Consider the following 18,853-nt stretch of genomic DNA (forward strand, 5'->3'; position numbering starts at 1 on the left):
TCTCTTCTCTCCCGGATAAATCCCATTTCTAAAGCCAGGGAGCGCGTTCGCACCCTGGGAAAATTGCGCCGCTTATTCCGGGGCCAAACCTCCGCCGCTTGAGTTGTTGGGAGCTGGCGGCTGTACAGGCGGCAACGCGCTCTTGGCTGAAGCCCTCGCCGTCAGGCACAGGAATCTGGGCTAGGAAATTCGTTAGGAGGGAAATAATTTGCTGCCCTGACCGCTCCTGGATGATTTTTGGCTCAGGGGAACCGGCCCAAACACAGCCGGGACCAGCTCTGCTCCCACCTGGATGCCAAACCAGGCGGTGTGCCGGCTTGTTATTAAGGATTTTAATTAATTTAAACAATCACTCTTATTTTCTCCCCTCTCTAAAACCAGCTGAGGTGGGTGTTTGCACCCACTCGGGGCTACAGGACTGGCCGTGCCCTTGCCCCAAGCCCGGGCTGTTTGCGGGGCTGCAGGAGCTTGGTTTCGTTTGAATTAAATCCGATGCGGGGGGAGGAAGGAGGAAGATATTTGTGTAACAACTTGAAATAATTTACCCCAGAAAAAGGAAATCTGGGCAAGAGTTTATCAGACAGTTCCCTTTGCCAGCATGTTTAAAATGTATAAGTAATTTTAAAGTGTGTCTTCACTTAATATATTTTCCCCTTTCTCCTTCAGATGACAAGGAAGACCAGTGATTGCAAGATGTCTACAGATAGCGCCCTTTAAGAGTTTCCACATTGTATGGTTAGGGGGAAAAAAAAAAATGTGTTTGTGGTTCCTACGTCCCTGCCGACAACTTTCTTATAGTCTCGGTTTACGGCTCCTATTGTTCGGGCTGCGCACGGCGGCTTTTAAATGACACTGTTCTCCCCAGCCAAACCGGGGAGGGGGTGAGAAATTCAGGGGTGTCTCTGTGTGTTTAATAGGAGAGAAAAGGATTTCCTCTAAAAATCTGTAAAAGTGAGAAAATGCCCCAAAATCGCGCCCGAAGTGATATCCCAGCATATCCAGGTTTAACGGTGGCGCCGGGGTGGGTTTGATGCGGTGATTCGGGTGGGGGAGCATTAAAGAGAATCACTGAACCTTTGGGGTTTGGGGGGGGAAATTAAAGCGGTTTGTGGGTAACGTTAGCGAGGCACCCGTTTTCTTGGCACATGCGGGGCCGGGCTGCGAGGAGAAGGAGCTGCCTGGCCTCGGGCAAAGCCCGGCTACCGTTAGGCTCGGGATTAAAAACCATCATCGCGATCGCTACGAAACCAGAGCCCTTCGAATGATAAATTACAACGTCTTCCACACAAGAGCAAAAAAGCACCTTTTTTTTTTTTTTTTTTTTTTCCTTCGGAAAAGGAGGCGAATTCCCTGTTTTCCCGACAGAAAACACTTCTTTTTTTTTCCTTTCCCCATAATTTAAAACACGAAGATCTCCCGCTCCAGAGAGCTCTCGCAATGCACTTGCTGGAGAAAAACACGGCCGTGATTTTTGCCAGGGAGAGCTCCCGGGCGGGCGTGAGTGTCTGGAGAGTTTTCGCAGGACTTTCTCCATCTCGGAGGGAAGATGTTTCATTTCTGATTTCCTCCCTGCCTCTTCAAAAGGGGTGCGGGGAGCCCCCTCCCACCACCCCTGAGCTCAAATCAAAGCTTTGAAACAAGCTTTAAAGCCGAAGGAAGAATGTGCCCGTTCATTCCTTCGGCATCGTGGTGAATATTAAGATTGGCCGGACAAATTAGCCAGGGTTTCTGCAGGATGGAGCAGCCTCGCAAAGAAAAGGATGGAGGAAATAGCGCAGGGCTCCAGGAAAATATATTTTCTTGGAGCAGGCAGCATTGCAGCCAGGAGTTCATTTGTGCACAAGCATCTACGGCGGGATCAGGCAGGAGAAGTAAAATTTTGCAAACAAATGTGCGCGGAGAAGCGATTACCCACGGGTGTCCCAAAGCGTCAGAACAAGCCGTGAAATCGATTGCAAGAGCGGGGGGGGGGTGGGTGGGGGGGGGTGTGAATTGCCACATATCTGGTTCATTTTCTTGGGCTAAGGAGCGGATTTAGGATCCTTTAGGATGCTGATCCCATTTTATCCTGACATTGAAGAATATAAACCAGAAGAAACTCGTATTTTACTCGAATTTAAAACTCCGACCTAAAACCAGCCCAGAAAACCCCGGCGTGACGGAGTCGTTACCGTCGCGCAACCAACTCGCTGTTAATTCTCTAATCACCGTTTTTACCCCAAATTAACACAAAGCCAAGACGTCCTTTCGGCCCGTGTAACGATCTGTCTCAGCCCTACCGCCACTTTTAAGTTTTTACGAATTCGTGAACGAGCGGGGAGGCACCTTCGGCTCTCGGACAACAAGAAAATCATCGAAACGCGCTTTTCCCGGTAGAAAATACCTTTACTAAAATGGGGGAAAAAAATACTCTTTATTCGTCCCCGTGTCCCCGGGGTTTATTTCTGGGGGCCGGAGGCGCACAGCCGTGGGGGCCGCACCCCGCGGACCCCCGTCCCCGTTCGTGCCCCCCTTGATTGGCAGAAGGAGGACGGAGCGGCCGGGCCCTGGGTTATATGAATCGCGGGGTTCATTATTTTCGAGGTGGGAGACGGAAATAGGAAAGAAATATATATATTCATGTTGAGCTACTTCTTGGACATGAGCAGCGGCAAAGGCGCAGATGCAGGAAAGAGCCCCGAAATGGTCGGGCGATGCTCGGGAGCAGCTTTCCAAAACAGACGCGGGTGTCCCCCGGCTCCCCGAGCCGCGGTCCTGCCTGCCCTTCACCCTGCCACCCGCGGAGGTTGCGCGCTCTCCACGGGAGAGTCGCCCTCCGCACCCGCGGAGCCGCAGCCGCCCTCCCGGGGCTGCATCTCCCCGCCCGCCCCATCCTCCCTCGCAGCCACCGGGAGGGGAGAGCCAGCTCCTCACCCTCCGCGACAAGCTGCTAACGCACATCGCCGAACAACGTCTTAAAAAACAAAACGGACAAAAAAAAAAAAATTAAAAATTACCCCAAACCCGAAGCTTTGTGCCACCTATAATCAAGGGGTGCCAGATCCCACCGACAGCGCAGGAAAGGGGAGGCGGGGAAAGGGGGTGGGTTTTTCTTTGATGAATTCCTAAACAATTCCTATTATTACTTTCTTCACCAACCAAGGGTGAATACGGGGTCCAAATGGCAAGATTTGCTTTTCAAAGAGTAACATGAAATCAAAACACCTGTTATACATTAGCCCTCTCCTACTTCCACCTCCCCTGTAAATGAAATCATTTAAATAAAAAAAAAAAAAAAGAAAAAATATAAGAGAGAATAAGCGTATTGTTTTTCTGCCCTGACATATGGGATCAGAGCTGAAGAACTGGGCATCACTTCAGGTGAATAAATTAATAATAAAGCATTTGGGAACCAACCAGGCAAATTCTACCAGAGCATCTTTAGGCACATTCGCATCCAAAACCCCACGGAGGCAGAGGCAGCCCCAGACCTACCCCCAAACTCCTCTGCCAGGTACAGACACCCGGAGGGCAACGAGCCTAGAGGCAACCGCCAAACACTCACAGCCCCAGCCAGCGCACCCCAAACCCTCCGCACCCACGGGTGGGGCCCCAACACCCCCCCCGCCCCAGCCACCACGTGTCCACCCCGTCGGGTCCGCCCCACAGATGTCAGGCCAGCCCCACGCACACCCACCCACCCACCCACCCGGGTATCCCCACGCGTTCCCCCATCACAACTGCCCCCGCTCGTGTCCACCCCATTGGTACCAACCCCAGGCACGGCCCTGCAGCCCGGACCAGGGGAGCCCAAAGGGGGGGCAGCCGGGGGAGCCCCCCTTTACCTTGGCGGCAGGCAGGGGCTCGGCAGAGGTCTCATGGATGCCGAGGCCGCAGTGCCCCTGGCAGCAGGCTCAGCTGGCTACCGGCCCTATTTCCGCTTGTAACTACGAGGGGACGCAATGCCTCTCCTCGATAAGGTATCACAGTGTCTCTGCAGTCGGTGGTCAGCACCTTAGCTCGGAGCTCCACGGCACCGCTGGCAGCCGTGCCGGGACAGCGGGGAGATGTCGAGGCATTTCTGGGAATAATCACATCACACAAGTGCTTACATTCCGGCTTCCTTTCTCTTTATCCCTACCACCAAGTTTGAAGTCACACCTTCTACCGGATTGTTTAAGGTCTCCGGGTTGGAGTGGGGGTGGGTGGCAGTGAAGGAGTGTGCGTGTGTGCGTGTGTTGGTGGGGGGGTTGCTGGTTGTTAATCTATAGGGTTCCTCTAGGCCAATAAAACTAACGTGGTCAGAAATTTCTTCTTTTCAATAGAAACATCTCCCTCTCCCCTGCTCCAACCCCTAAGCCTTTCTGTTTGGTTTTTGCCTGGACATAAGGGTCTGCAAGGAGCACCGCAAGGCTGGGAGTCCCGAATGCTGCTCAGACAGAGCTGCAAAGTAACAAAAAGACTTTGTTTGCCCTATACAGTCACGTAGGGGTTCTGGTATATATATGCATATACATTGTGGAAAATGCACCTGGAAAGGAGACTATATAAAAGTATCTTACACGCAGGCACTAGGGTAGGGCTGCCGAAATGCGAGCGAAGGCCTTAAACCTGCAGCATCTGGGAGGTTTGATATACGTGCTGGTATGAAAATAATCCGCAGTAAACATCTGTGGGTATGCGCACACAAATACCTCTTTACACATCGGATCCACACTTTACATATATGGGCATTTATCTTAATTAGCTTTAGTTCTTAAAAGACTGAAAAGTGGGGGTTTGACTGGGAGCTGGGTAGCCCAGTGCTGTAAGTAGCTCTGCAAGTTCACACTTACCTTACAGAAAATCACCCACCAAAATCTTTTTTCATGCGGTGTTACGCTCTATTGTCCCTCTGCTCTCTCTCCAGCTTACCTATGGCTTTGTGCTACCATCTACTGTACGCCGTGCTCACCTCTTCATCCCCTTCATTTGGGTAGCAACTGGAGATCTACTCAGAAATCCTAAAATCAACCCGAATATTCATTCGAACAACAGGTCAGCAGAAACAAGCACCGATGCAAAGTGCCGGGGGGGTCAGCTGAATCCCCTCTGCTTATGTTTTAGGATCAGGCACTCAGCTTGCCTGCCGAGCAGCAGCCACCCAGAAGACACAGGCTGGTTTATACGTTTTCTTTTTTTTTTTTATTTTTCCTCCTAAGGTACTGAATTTTACGAAAATGGCAATTTGGGGCACGGGAAGCTGGTCGCGAGGTATCCAGCGCTCGCACACTTTAACGGGGAAGGTAAAATCAAGCAGATGGAGACAAGTGCTATCTGACTGAGAGGCAGCGTGGACTGTTGCATATGGCTACTGTCAGAGGGCGAAGCCTTTGGCAGCGCCCTTGATCTCGCCGTCACCCTTCCCATCCTTCATTTAGGTCGCTCTTTTCATACTGTAACCACCCTGGGACCAGGAGCTGTCTCTTCTTCACGGAGCTCTTGGACAAAACCAGGACCCCCATCGCACTATGACTCCGCTGTTTTCTAATAAATAATCAGAGCATATGTGCACCATGCCTATCACCACAAAACCCAAGGTTTGGCTTGGATTTCCAGTTATCACCTAGTGCCAATAATAATAACAATAATAATAATAATATGAACACTGCTTTGTGGATTCAAACCTGCCAGAAAGGCAGTAAGCCAAGTATTACACTTGTGGGAGGTATCTTGCAGAGTACTCCAAGGATCTTTTGTTAGGTCTGGCCTTATTTAATATTTTCATTAATGACCCTGTAAATGGATTACACAGCCCATTAATAAAAATGGCAGATGCTACCCAGTTAAAGGAACTCATGAAAGGCAAGAGAGGATGAAAAAGGGAGGGGAAAGAGGACAGAGAAAAGCAGAAAGAAAGGACAGAGAAAGAGTACAAAATTATTTGTGAGGATTAAATTCAGGGAAAGGTGGCTGGACGATTATTCAGAAATCCAGATTCTTCAATTGTGGTTTTATCCAAAATCCAGTAAAAATAAATTATGAGTCCCAGAGAGAGCGTGGGGCAGAAGGTTAGCCTGAGGTTTGCAGTAAGGAGTGCCGGGAGGGCAGGTACCGTAGCAGGAGCTCTGCTCACACACGGAGGTGGGATACAAGGGACATGCACCCTATCGCTGGGCAAACGCCAAAAAAACGCAGAGAAAGTTTAAGGAGAACAAAAATAAATGCCCATGCTGCAAAGGGCAGAAAGGAGCCTTGGTTCTGAGGGCAGGAATCATCAGCTGCTACCCCACATCTTTTGGGGTACCCTGTGCTTCTGCCGCGCATCGTCAAATCGATCCGTTACGGCTGGATCACTTATAGTTTGTGAGAGCGACGCAGGAGAGAGCAGAGCACAGTAGAGAGGATAGAGGCTGATAATCTTGGACGTTGACTGCCCACCTTTCCCTCTCAGCCCTGTCACGGGCATCTTGCGGAGCATCTGAAAATAACTCTTCCTCACCACGAGGGGTCTGTGAGGATGAGTGTAAGGATGATGCACGCAGAGAAAAGGCACTTGCTCTTCCTCAGCGAACATCTGGGATCCCGTGGCCGTTGCCCACCCCTTGGCAGGGACCGAGCACGTAGTCCCGCAGAAAGCAGCCCAGGAAAGATGAGAAGATACCATGAAGCACGAGCAAATTTAAAATGAATAAGCAGGAAAATCCTCCCCACAAGCTCTGCCGGGGCTAAGGGCGGAAGATGTTGCGGTTTTCCACTGATAAGAGGCTTAAAATGAGACAGAAGCGCATGAACAAAAAGTGAATTGATCTGGTACAAAGTGGAAATGGGGTGGGGGGAGGAGAAAAAAAAAAAAAGGATGAACAATATGTCCTAATAGGTGTTTCTACCTCTCTCACCTCTGATAGCCATTTCAGGATGTGGAGATGGATGCAAAGCAAGAAGCAACATGGGCTTTCCGAGCAGTTACACACACGTTAGCAGAAGAGCTTAGATACCAAACAAATGTACTGGGTATTCGGAGCCCCTCTGTCAGGCCAGGTCTGCGGATTTAAACTGAACCAGGGACAACACGTGAGCACAAAGTACCAGATGTTCCACTGCTGGAAATCAGAGTGGATCCAGTGACAGCAGGAAACCTGTAGCAACATAGGATGGGCTGCGGATCCGGTGCATTATATACTCAAAGGCTGTGGATTTAAGTGTGTTCCCTGCTTGCAGAGACAGGCAGGCTGACATGGACAACGTACTCCTACCTCAAGCTTTTACAGGTTATTGGGCACTTAACTTCTGAGGATCTGTTATGCCAAGGACTGGAGCTTGATTCAAATCTGTTTCCAGTTGTCCCACTCCCCCCCCAGTAATGATACCACTTCCAAAAGGCAAAAAGAAAAAAAATCCAACACAACACTGGACCCAGCTTACCTTTGTGTTACACCTGTTTTGTATCACACACACAAAAGGACTACTACCAGTATAAAACCTACCTGTTTCAAAGAATCAAACCTCTATTCTAATCCTGACCATCTCATTGACATACAAATCCTTAAAAACCTGAGTATTTTAACATTTTCTCCTTCCCTTTCAGCACTTGCCATTTAACTGTTTGCTTTTTTCTTTTGACGCTGGCTCACCACTACAAAAATCTTAGCCAAACTATGTGAAGCCATGAATATGATTATGGCCTGCTAATGTAAACAGGCAGGAAGGGGTAAAAGAGATTGTGTGTGTGTGTGTGTGTGTGAGAGAGAGAGAGAGAGAGAGAGAGAAGGATCCAGATCCAGTTTATAAACATCCATCTCCAGTAATGAGTCCTCTAGGAAGAAATGAAAAATAGCCCAGGCCTGGTAAAGTCAATTAAGTTGCTTTTAAATAAGAGGTTACCCAGAGAGGCCAAGAGTTAACATGTAAAGGCTTATTGCCAGTGCTGTAAAAAATAAAAGGAGGCTTGAATATTTGAAGACATTTGGTTGCTATTATAAACAAGTGGATCTAATAGTGTGGGTACATTCATAGACTAACTGTAGAAGTTGGGCATCTTATAAGGACACATTGAAAGGGAAAAACTTGCAAGGTTCCCTGGTTAAATAATTCCAAATGGGTCATTATAAAACCACTGATACAACACGTGTGGTTAGGACACAGGGCATTTATAAGAAAAGCTTTTCAAACCAACCAATAATGAGCAGCTAACAACAAGAGCACAGCCAAAGGTGTATGTAATCTGCGGAGAACACATGGCAAAGCTTTACGGTGCAAATTCTTCTAATGACCTGGAGAGCAGATGGCCCTGACACCAGTTCAAGCCGTTCGGAAAAATCAGCTAAGGTTTATCACATTCTTGAGATTCGGAATTGGGAAAGTGAGCTTAGCGACAGCACCTTCCAGGGAGCAAAGGGCTGTATTTCAAGAGACAGGAAAAGAAAAGAAATGAAAGAAAAGACAAGAGGAGAACAAAGATGCTCTTCTGCTGGAAAGGACGATTTTTTTCTCTTCGGAGCAAAGACTCATTTTTGTTTGGCTTTCAAGGAGACTACAGCGGGCAGCTAACATAATCTGGGCACAGACCTGTAATTCTTGCAAAGACAGCTAGCTCGGAGGCGGAGGGGCATTGTAAGCCCAAAGTCACCTTCTCGCAGAGGTCGGTGCTGCGGTCTGACCCACACGCCCTACCCCACGCCGGGGAGCTTCCCAGGACAACGCGGGCTGTCGACTCTTCCCATTGGAAACAACGGCAATGCTGCTCCCTGCTCCAACTCCGTAAAGACCGATCCGTTCCCACAGCACGCCGTGGCACCTTGGGAGACGTAACACGGCCATCCATACCAACGGTGCTGTCTCCACAAGGCTTGCTAGTTTTTCAAGGGAAAACAGCCACTGTTTGACCAGCATAACTGACAAAGCCGCAGCATCCCTTCCCAATGGGAGACCCAAGACATCCGGCAGAAGCTTTGACCACCTCGGCCCTCACCTGCCACAGTCTGATGAGCAGCTCAAAGCTGGTCACTGACCTGACCTACTCATCCTCTCACACCTCATATTTAAATATCTGAGCCTCTCTTCATCCTTCACGCACTCATCTTTGTATCACACAAGTGAGGGACAGTAGATGGGAAAATGAGGTCCAAGGGAACAACAGGGAACATGGTTTACGATCCTAAAGAGACAGACAGATCCCCAGTGAGGAAGTTTTCAGAAGCATCAACATAAACCTGAGTTAAACATTAAGCTCCTGACTACCAAAACAGCAGCAAATTGCCTCTGCCCACATTAGACCCAGAGGCGAGTCTGCCCCAGGTGAGGCTGACATGGGAATTCCCAGGAGACTCGGTATCCCCTCACAGGATCCATCTCTTCAGCATAGCAAAGGGGAATCCGGGATCAGGATTCCCATTTTGAAATTAAAATTTGAACAACGGGTCCCTCAGCATGGATCAACAAGTTGCCGCTCCCGCTCTGGAGCCCAGCGCTTGTTTAGTGCACGCTTAGTAAGCAGCGGGACGGTGGGCCCACGTGCCCTGCGCCTTTCCCGAGCCTCCTGCCTGCCTGCCTCCTTCACACCCGCCTGTCAGCTGCACGGGAACGTGAGATCGGCAAACACAAGGTCAAGCGAATTAACGTCACCAGAAAGGAAACGGGGTCAGAGTTAAGCGCTGTTCCCCTGCATCGACCGCAGGCTGAGAGCACGGACTGGGACAATTAACTCAGCAGCTTAATGAGGAGACTATGTCTTCAGTCCCCTTTTCCTTCAGAGGGAAGGGTAGTGACCAGGAGTCGTTGCTACCTTCCGGCGCCCACCTGAAGGCCCATCCAGGAACACAGCCCCACCGTACCTGGCATTCCATAGCAAAGGTGGCTCCTGCCCTGGCTGCCCTCTGGAGCACAGTGTGGGATGGCAGAGGAGGAGGTAGGAGTGCAAATCTGCCGCTATTTGTTTAAGCCACCGGTAAATTAGCACTGCAAATCTGCCAGGCTGACCCTGTGGTTTCAGTGAGATTTTTTCTGGCTTTCTGGTCTGGGGTATTATACACACAGGTTTCCTTTCCAGCCCTTGATAAACATTCCTGACCAACTACTCAGGAGCAACAGGGTGGGGCAGATGTTCCCAAATCCCAGCGCGAAAATCTCAGTGCCTGTCCCTTCATGTAAATGCTGCTCCTGTCACAAGAGTCCCACACACGGCTCCCAACGCAGGGGACTATCTCTGCCAGCCACAGTACCCGTGTGCCGTGGGGTCTGCCTGCCAGCCGGCTGCACGAAGAGTCAGGCTGGGTGTCGGCAAGTGCGTATCGTACCGGGGAAGCGCTGAGCTTATTTATTACCTTGTGCCCGTGCTGTCAAAGAAGAGAGCAGCAAGAGCCTGGAGACACTGGGGAGAAAGGAAGGAGAGGCTGGGTCTGTGGGGTGAAGAAAAGTCACGTCTGGGGAGATGCCAATGAAGGGTCTCCACAAGATCCCTAAAATCTGGGTCCAGAAGTTGTGCAGAGTCCAACTCCTACCCTCCAGAGACCCCACCAGCACCTCAAGGCAACAAGCACAGCGGCAAGCAAACATGGCTTGGGCAGCGCTCCCTATCCTTGCCAGCCATGAGCAGAGCAGGCATTTCTGGCTCTTCCAAAGCTGCGGTGATGGGCTCTACCCTGGAGCAAACTCGCAGAATAAGGAACTAGATAAAGCCTTCTTGGAGTTGTTTTGTGAGTGAGAAGTCCTCTCTTTTAGGGATGCGCTTAGTGTCACAGCATCCAGCGCTACAGGTCATAAGACCTGGGGTCATTGCCAAGGGCTCCAGCTTGGTGTGATCCTCCGTGGAACAAGACCCCAGTGCTTGGCCTGTTTCCCTAAGGAAAGGAGATGACCTCTGCATGCGTGTACCTGTCTCTCTCGCTTCATTTGTCTCTCTTGCCTCTGTTCACTGTTGTTGAATGTTCGGTCCCATTTCCACCACGTTTAGCAGCCTGCTATTGCTCTTACAGAAACAAAGTCCTTACGCAGCATGGAAGAGGAAAAAGTCAGTGCCCTCCCAGAGACAGCCACGTGACTTCAGCCACAGACACCAGAGAATCCACAAACGAGAGCATCTTTAGAGAAGTGGTGCACACAGTGAGGTGATCACTGGACTAGACACCAGAGAATCCCTCCCTGAGAATGTGTTTGGCAACCAAGTTTCACTACTCATTTGCCCTTTCCAAACTTGCTACTGCAGAGGAGGTCTCTGGGGAGAGGGGGCTCACACCACGGATGGGCTGGTCCACCATCGCCCATGCTGACAGTTGTCTTTCTGCTTATCAGGGAGGAACAACAAGTCAAGCTGTTCTCCAAGAGTGTGAGGTAACCCCTCACGCAGCATGACCACAGCGGCTGGGAGAGCCACAGCGGCGCTGCGAGCCGAGGTCTCGCCGGTGGGGCAGGGAACATTCTTGGACTAACGGGCAAAGGCTGGGCAGAGGGTGCAGAAACATCAGCATCAAGTGCAACGCAGAGGGCTGGCTCTAGGCATGCACAATTTAGCAGGTGCCTTGGCAGCACGCTGCCATGCAATCAAAGAGCTGTCATCCGTGCCAGAGCCCTGGGGAGCCAGGCTGGCTGCTGCTGCTGCGGAGAGCAAAGAGCTGCCACGTCACGCTGAGAAATTCCCCCAGCAGAAAAAGCCCAAGTCCTCCAGCAGCAGCAGCGAGACAAGCCCAGATGGACTCCTTGCCAGCTCCTTCTCCTCTCCCTCCCCATGGCACAGGCAGCCCAGCCCCGCCGGTGTGGCTGGCAAGTTTAGGTTGTCTCCAGCACTCAAAAGCCTCAAGCCCACTCTGGCTGTGCTGCTTCCAGGTAATATCTGTCACACATATAAACCTTTTTACGTACACCTCATCCCTTCTTCCCCACACACAGCATCTCTCCTAAATCCCCGTTGTGCTAAAATACAAGAGCAGGAAAGAGAAAAGAGAGAGAGATGTGTGATTGAGTTACAATTTGGCTGCCAGGTAGGGCTAAGTCAGGTCCTGCAGCTGGAAGGAACTGGATGGTCTCATAAATCCTTGGATTCTCGAGGACAGCAACTTTCTGCTTGACTTCATTCAAACCTCATCACTGGGACACTCTACCTGTGTAGTAGGAAGGACCAGGAGTTGATCTGTGCCTGTGTGAGCATCAGCCCTGTGCTACCACTTGGCTTTGCGTGCTAAGGTGGTGCACAGTGACAGGGACCACCCAGCCTAGGGAACAGAGCATCAGGCTGGCTCTCAAAACCCCTGTCCCTGTCCTTTGCTTTTGTGTGCCTCATTTTCCCCAGCTGCAAAAGGAAGACCATGACCCTTCATAGAGGGGAAAAAAACCCCTCTTGTATCAACCAGGGGACAAAATCCACTTAGTATTGCACAAAAAAAGGAAAAGTGCCCCTAGAGGGAGATCAGTCAGCACGGGGTTGTTCCAACGCCCCAGCTTCAATTAGATCCTCCACCATGGAATAAACAATTTTCACCTTGCTGTGACCCCAGGGAGTCCTACAGCCCGCCTACGTGGCAAAGCCACCAGCATCCCCACGCGGACCGGAGCAGCCCGGAGCCCCCCACTTGCAAGGGATGACCAGGCAGCCCGGCCAGAGCCAAGCCGAGCCGGGACCCACGCCTGCCTGACCGTGGGTCCCACACCACCGCCGTGTGGGACACCTGAACTGCGGAGCAACTGCTGCCTTTAGCCAAAATAAGGCAGCTGAGCATGTGGAAAAGGGCAGAGTTTTATTGTGCTTCACCTATATATAAATAAAATAGTTGTGCTTCTTTGGGATGAAATATATATTAAATATATGACATACTGTGCTTCGTAGCTGAAATACATGTATTCAATCTGCCCATATATTATTTCTATACTACTTGTCAGGCATCTCCCCCAAGCTGAGGGGAAGGGATCCATCTGAGCCACCAATTAAAGCCCAGGTCTCGTTAAAGGCACTATTGTAGGGAAGGGAAAGAAAAAAAAAAAAGAAAAAGAAAAAGATAATTCTGTCAGCACAGATGTCTCCTACGCCGAGGGGTTTGCAAAGAAATAAAACCTGAGCAGCTATTATACCATTTGCAAAGTTATAGACTGTAAATAAACAGACCGGAGCAGTTCCCCCACCTAGAAGATACCGCAAGTCAGTGGACAGCACTGACAAGCCTGAGTCTTGCTGTAACTGGCTTATCTTTCTAATCCTCTGGATTATTAATAGTAGTAGGGCTGTGATAGAGTCCAGAGGCCACGCCATGACAGACACCACCGTGTGAAGCACCCTACAAACACACGGGGAGAGGCCGGTCCTGCCTCTCCAGAGCTCGCACGGCAGAAGGATGGGGACAAGGCAGGCACAGAAAGATTAGGTGAGGTGCCCGAAGCCACGGGGGATATTAGTAGCAGAGGAGAAAATGGATCTGCTTTCTCCCAAGCTCTTTGCCTAGGCCACCAAGTTCAGAGCAGGATTCTCACTGACCCCACCTCTCACTTTCCCCTCCACAGTCCTTTGGCAACGCAGTTAAAGAGAGTAGTGGCCGCAGCCCCCCTTGGCTTGATCATACAGCAAAGCCACACTAAAGCATCAGGACCATGCAGGACCCAGCCATAACGCGCTCAGCTCAGCACCTGACACAACATCCAGTTCCTCTGATATATTTTTAATTTGCCATCGGCTCAGTTGAACCTGTTCACCCAACCCTGCAAGGGATGCGGGAGGAGTCAGCAGCTGAGGAGCTGGAGGCGAGGAGAGGCAGGGATTAGCCCACCCCTCTCCACAGTGGCTGGCCGACGCTAGAGCTGAGCTAGGATATCGAACCAGGCACAAAGCAAACGAGAAAAAACAACGAACAAAGTTGCACGCAACTGGTGCTACCCACAGTATGGAAGGACACGCACTGCTCCACGCCGGTATTTTCTGATTTCTTTCCCCCTCAAAACACCCAAAGCTTGAGATGATTTGTATACTGGGATATAGGGAGGTGGACATAAGGAGCAACAGCACCATGCAGCATCTGCTGAAAGACCAAATAGGTGGGTCCCTACCAGAGAGCACACGCCGAACTGGGAAGAGTCATCACCCTGCGTCATGGTTCAGCCTGTCTGACACTGGTCCTGAGGAAGGACTGCAGCGTCTCGTTGCTGGAACCGGGGACAGGAATGAGATGGGCTAGGAAGGGCAGATGCCATCTAGGACAGGGTTTCTAGTTCTTTTCTTTTACTCAAGTTTGGGTTTGTGGGGTTTGTTTTAAGAGAAATCAGTGTTTTCTAAGGGCCTGGGGTAAAGGCAGCAGTAAGAGGAGGTCGTTCCTGCTTCTCCAGCCTCACTGAGACCCTCCAGTAGGATCCCAGCAAGCTCCTGGCTGTCCAAAAGGAGAGCCTAACGTTCAAGAGGAGCTCACAGCAATGCCAAACCCACAGGCTCTGCCTGCCTCCTGCCCACCTCTTACTCCCACTCACTGCATTAGAAGGAACCCTCTTGCTCCTAGCTCTGCCCGTACTTCTGGGACAACACAAGCCTGGGGTGAATAGGACAGCTCCTTCTGTGGCCAGATCTCCTAAGCTACCCGCAGCCCTTGGCCAGGTCACCAGCCGGATTGCTGATGCGACGCCAAATGCTTTGAACTCCCCAGCTGCCATCAAGGTCACGGCTAAAATTCCACTCCTACCCAAAGCTGAGCCCCTGCTCCGAATCCGCTGTCCCCGAGAGCATTCGCTTTGCCTCTTGCTCATTTAACTTGGCTCCTGCCTGGATGCCCACAAAGCCTTGAATTTCCTGCTGGCTCAGGACTGCTCGAGCTCAGCCCCGTTTCCTCCAGAGGCAAATGGGTGCATTCACCGTAGCAATAAAAACCGAGCGACATTCTGGGCACGGGGCCTAATCCAACTCCCAGTGAGGTGGAGGAGGGTTATTCCGTTCAAGGAGGGGCTGGGGCGGGGGGGGGAAGGCAGGAGGACAGTCCGGGCTGCAGGGATGGGACAGTGACATTGCCAGCCTGGGGGACCTTTTCTGAGGTCACCACTGGGAAGGCAGCAAGTGGTAAATGCCTTTTCCATTGCGTGGATGCCCCCTTGTTCTCATTCATGTTTTCTCAGTGCTACCTTGTGCTTCTTAAGCAAGCCATAAATTCAGTCATATGGGTTTTCTCTGTCCTCTTTTTTTTTTTTTTTTTTGACATCCATTTAATGACTTTTCTCTTTAATATATGGCAGGCATTTTCCTTCTAAAATACCTGAGGTTTAGGACAGGTAGTAAATGGAGACCTCTCACAGAACCACTGGCCCAGAACCCAGTCTTATTGGCGCTTAGAAAAGGAGATCCATTTTTCCTCTCTGCTCTTCAATTAGCTGTAATGTTTGCCTTTAAAACATAAAATTAGAAGCCTTTTTGGAGGCACAAAGCAATATTATACTGCAAAGCACATTTTTATTCTCCCCTCCCTGCTACCAGTTTAGCACAGCAGATATATTAGACAGCTGGTTTCTAGGCACTGCTCTCTTCTGAAGATTTAGGGTCCGACTTTCAGTTCCTGTGAAAATAATGACCTCCCTTGCTCTTTAAAGGCCTGTGCTTGATCCTACTCATATTAGCAGGACCTTTCAGGTTGAATACTACAGGATTTAGTGCTGGAAAGCAGAGGAATTGAGCAGACAAACATCTCAAAGGCCATGCGACTGAGCCATTCATTGAATATATAAGTCACAAGTTCCTGTTCGGTACTGTCAGGTCTTCTCACACATCCAAGAGCTGCTTTCTTAAGAAAAGGCGTAACACAGTCATTCTCACCCATCCAGATGTTTCTTTATAGAGGAATCAAAGAACAGGGATGGGGAAGACTCCAGGAGTGGGTCACAGGTGGAACATGCCGATTGAGATCCCAGGGATCCATCACCAAATGTGCTGAATGTGAGACTGGGTCTGATGCCAGCACCTTCGGCCCTAAATCCTGCCCAGACCAGGCTTATCAGTGGTAGCCTCAGCCCATCATTTCCTCACCATGACAAAGTCCTGGTGCAGGAGCCACCTCTGAAGTGCCAGAGCTGCATGCGGCTCAAGAATCGCAGTTTGGCTACTCATAGTTAAAAAGACCAGAGCACAACTTAGTGTTTCAGCCAAACCTGAGTGTACAAAACACCCTTCCTACTCCAGTCTCCCCTCTTGCATCCAGTCCAAAAAGGCTTCGAACCCATCCCTGCTCCAGGTAGGCAGCTTAAACTCAAATTATAGCAGCTGACACTTTAGGCTCTGGAGATCTCTGCTTTGATTACCATGAGGCTGTCCAACACAGCCGCGGCCACCCATACTTTTGTGAATCTTTAGTCAGGCGGTATTACAAAGGTGAAGCCAACCAAACTCAAAGAAACAGCTCAACCAGTTGTGCTCAGTGGGGATATCCAGCTGGTCCATGCCATTCTCTTCCTGGCATTGGCCTTGCTGTCACAAATTCATAAATAAACACATTCTAGGACAAAAAGGAGTTGACATGCATATTTTCTTAAAGTGGTTCAAATCACCCACAGCATACGAGAATGAAAAATGTCCCAGGATGGGAGCTATTGATCTCAAGAGGCAGTGAATTGTGCTCCATGTTGGATCAAAGGGGAGTACAAAGCAGAGAAGAGCCACTTTCTCCACCACACGCCAATGCTTTTCCAGATGTCTTTTATGGGAAATAATGGCACTCAGAGCACTGTTAACAAAAAGCAGCCAAATCACAGGAAAGGGAGTCTTGACTCTTTTATCTCACTAGTGTTACTCATCCATCTCTAGAGCTAGCTGATAGCAGAGTGATTGATTCAGAAATTACAGGAAAAGAGGAGGAAAAAAAAAAAAGTCAATGAAACCACTAAGACATGTTAGCAGATGTACCTGCCCCAATAATTCCCTCTGTGCCCTCAATTCCCGTTCACCTTCCTTATCCAGGTATCCAGGACACGTTTGGTGACATCAGTCACCAAAGAGAGAGGAGGATGGACGGGTCAGTGGAACTTCAGCTATTGCACCAGGACACCAGTATTTCTAGAGAGCCCACCAAAACCTAGAAATACCCATGAGAAATCATGACATATGTTACCTCAATACTTGGCAGCTTCAAGTAACAGAAAAATCCCTCTTTCCCTTCCCAAAAGAATTTCCCAGTGGACATAGAGAAAGAAACTGATTTTCCTCACTTTTTCCTCATTTTTTACTGGAAATTTCGGTGGTGTCGTGTGGTGTTCCCTTGTTGTATTCCCCCCACACTCACACACACCAGTTCTGTGGCCTCTTTAGCCTGAAATGACAGGAAGGAAAAAATTCTGACAGACAAAACACCGAACCAAAATACAAAAAAAACCCCTGTGTGCGTTCAAAACAGCTGAGCCCAAGATTTGGCAACGACATGCGCCCTCGAGGTCCCCTGCTCTGGTCCTGGGGTCCTCCACCACTTGGTAGCCGGTTGGTCTCTCCCACCAGCCCTCGAGCGTTTGTTCCCGGGCAGTGGGAGGTGTTTTGTGGCGCGGATGCTCTGGGAGCCCTTCTGGGGCCCGTTACGGGATGGCCCGGGAACGCAGGGCTGAGTGGCCGAGGTGGTTCCTCTCAGACCATCTATACATCTAACATAAAGCAGGTGTGTTGCCCTACCGCTCTCAAACCTTTTGAAGTTCACTAAGAGCTTCAAGCCCCTTACTTTGCTGAATACAGAAGTACTTTTCCTGCTTCTCCAGGTCTTCTCTAGGAGGAAACGATAAAGGCAGCTGAACTCACCGGCCAGTCCAAGTGCCTCAAGTCACATGCGGGCAGTGGGAGAAAAGGGACTGGATTTTAGGGGCGCTGAACCAGAGCTGTCCTCCTTGTCTTCACCCAGATTTGTAAGGGTTCAGCACTTCTGAGAACGGCTCCGTTTCTATTTAGGTGCCTAAAACCGGCTAGAGATGCATAAATTTAGGTTTGCCCCTCCAAAGCCTTAGTGCGGAGCTTGATGTTCAAGAGCTCATTGAAAAAACATGGGATTTTTGTGTGTGTGTGTGTGAACAGTGTTCATTGACATGCCTGAGGAGCTCCAAGTTTTCCACTCCCTCTGAGTTGTTTCAAAACTATGCGTTTTCACCAAAACCATTCACCCAAACCAAAACAAAACAAGTGGACTGTTTTCTGTCAAAGTTTCAAAAACACCAACCCGCTTACAAGACACGGCTTAAGAATCTCCCAATTAATGAAAATGTTAAATCGGAGGGAAAAGAAAAATCTTCAGGAAAACCAAAAGAGAAGTTAAAAACAACTCCTTCAGGAAAGAGAATTTTAATTAAAAATAATATCCTGGTGGATAATTTATGTTTCTATGTAAGGATTTAAATTGCAGAAGCAGCAAAGTGGATTTTTTTAACGCCATCAGCATCCAAGAGTGGAAAACACCAGATTTCAAATTCATACATTCTATATTTGAACATCTTGTTTCTATTTAATAGAAAAAGCCTTCTTTCTCTGGGTTTTTCTCCCCCACCCCCCCATCCTTTTTTTTTCTTTCCTTTTTTTTTTTTTTTTTTTTTTTCAAAACATATAATTCATCCTAATATATTACAAATGGCACACTAAAAGAGCATGCCCGGAAAATATTAATAATTGAATTCAAATGAGTTTTTCCTAAGAGTAGCTAGAATCGAGGGGCGAAATTCCTAATGTTTTTGTGTGAGGGAAAATAGGGGGAAAAAAAAATAATCGAGACAGAGAGTTTTGTTGGTGGGGTTTTGGTGTTGGGTTTTTTTTTTTTTCCTTCCAGGCGCTCTGAGAAGCGGACTGTGTGCTGTGTGGAGTCTCTCCGAGCATGACAGAAAAGGGATTAAAGCAGGTGACACTTTGAACTTAGCTTAGATAAGTGACCCTCAAAATCAACAGTCCAAAAGTTTAGTACACAGATTCCCTGGACACGTCTAGTCG

Source organism: Balearica regulorum, chromosome 17, assembly GCF_011004875.1.
Source record: "Balearica regulorum gibbericeps isolate bBalReg1 chromosome 17, bBalReg1.pri, whole genome shotgun sequence".
Lineage (NCBI taxonomy): Eukaryota > Metazoa > Chordata > Aves > Gruiformes > Gruidae > Balearica > Balearica regulorum.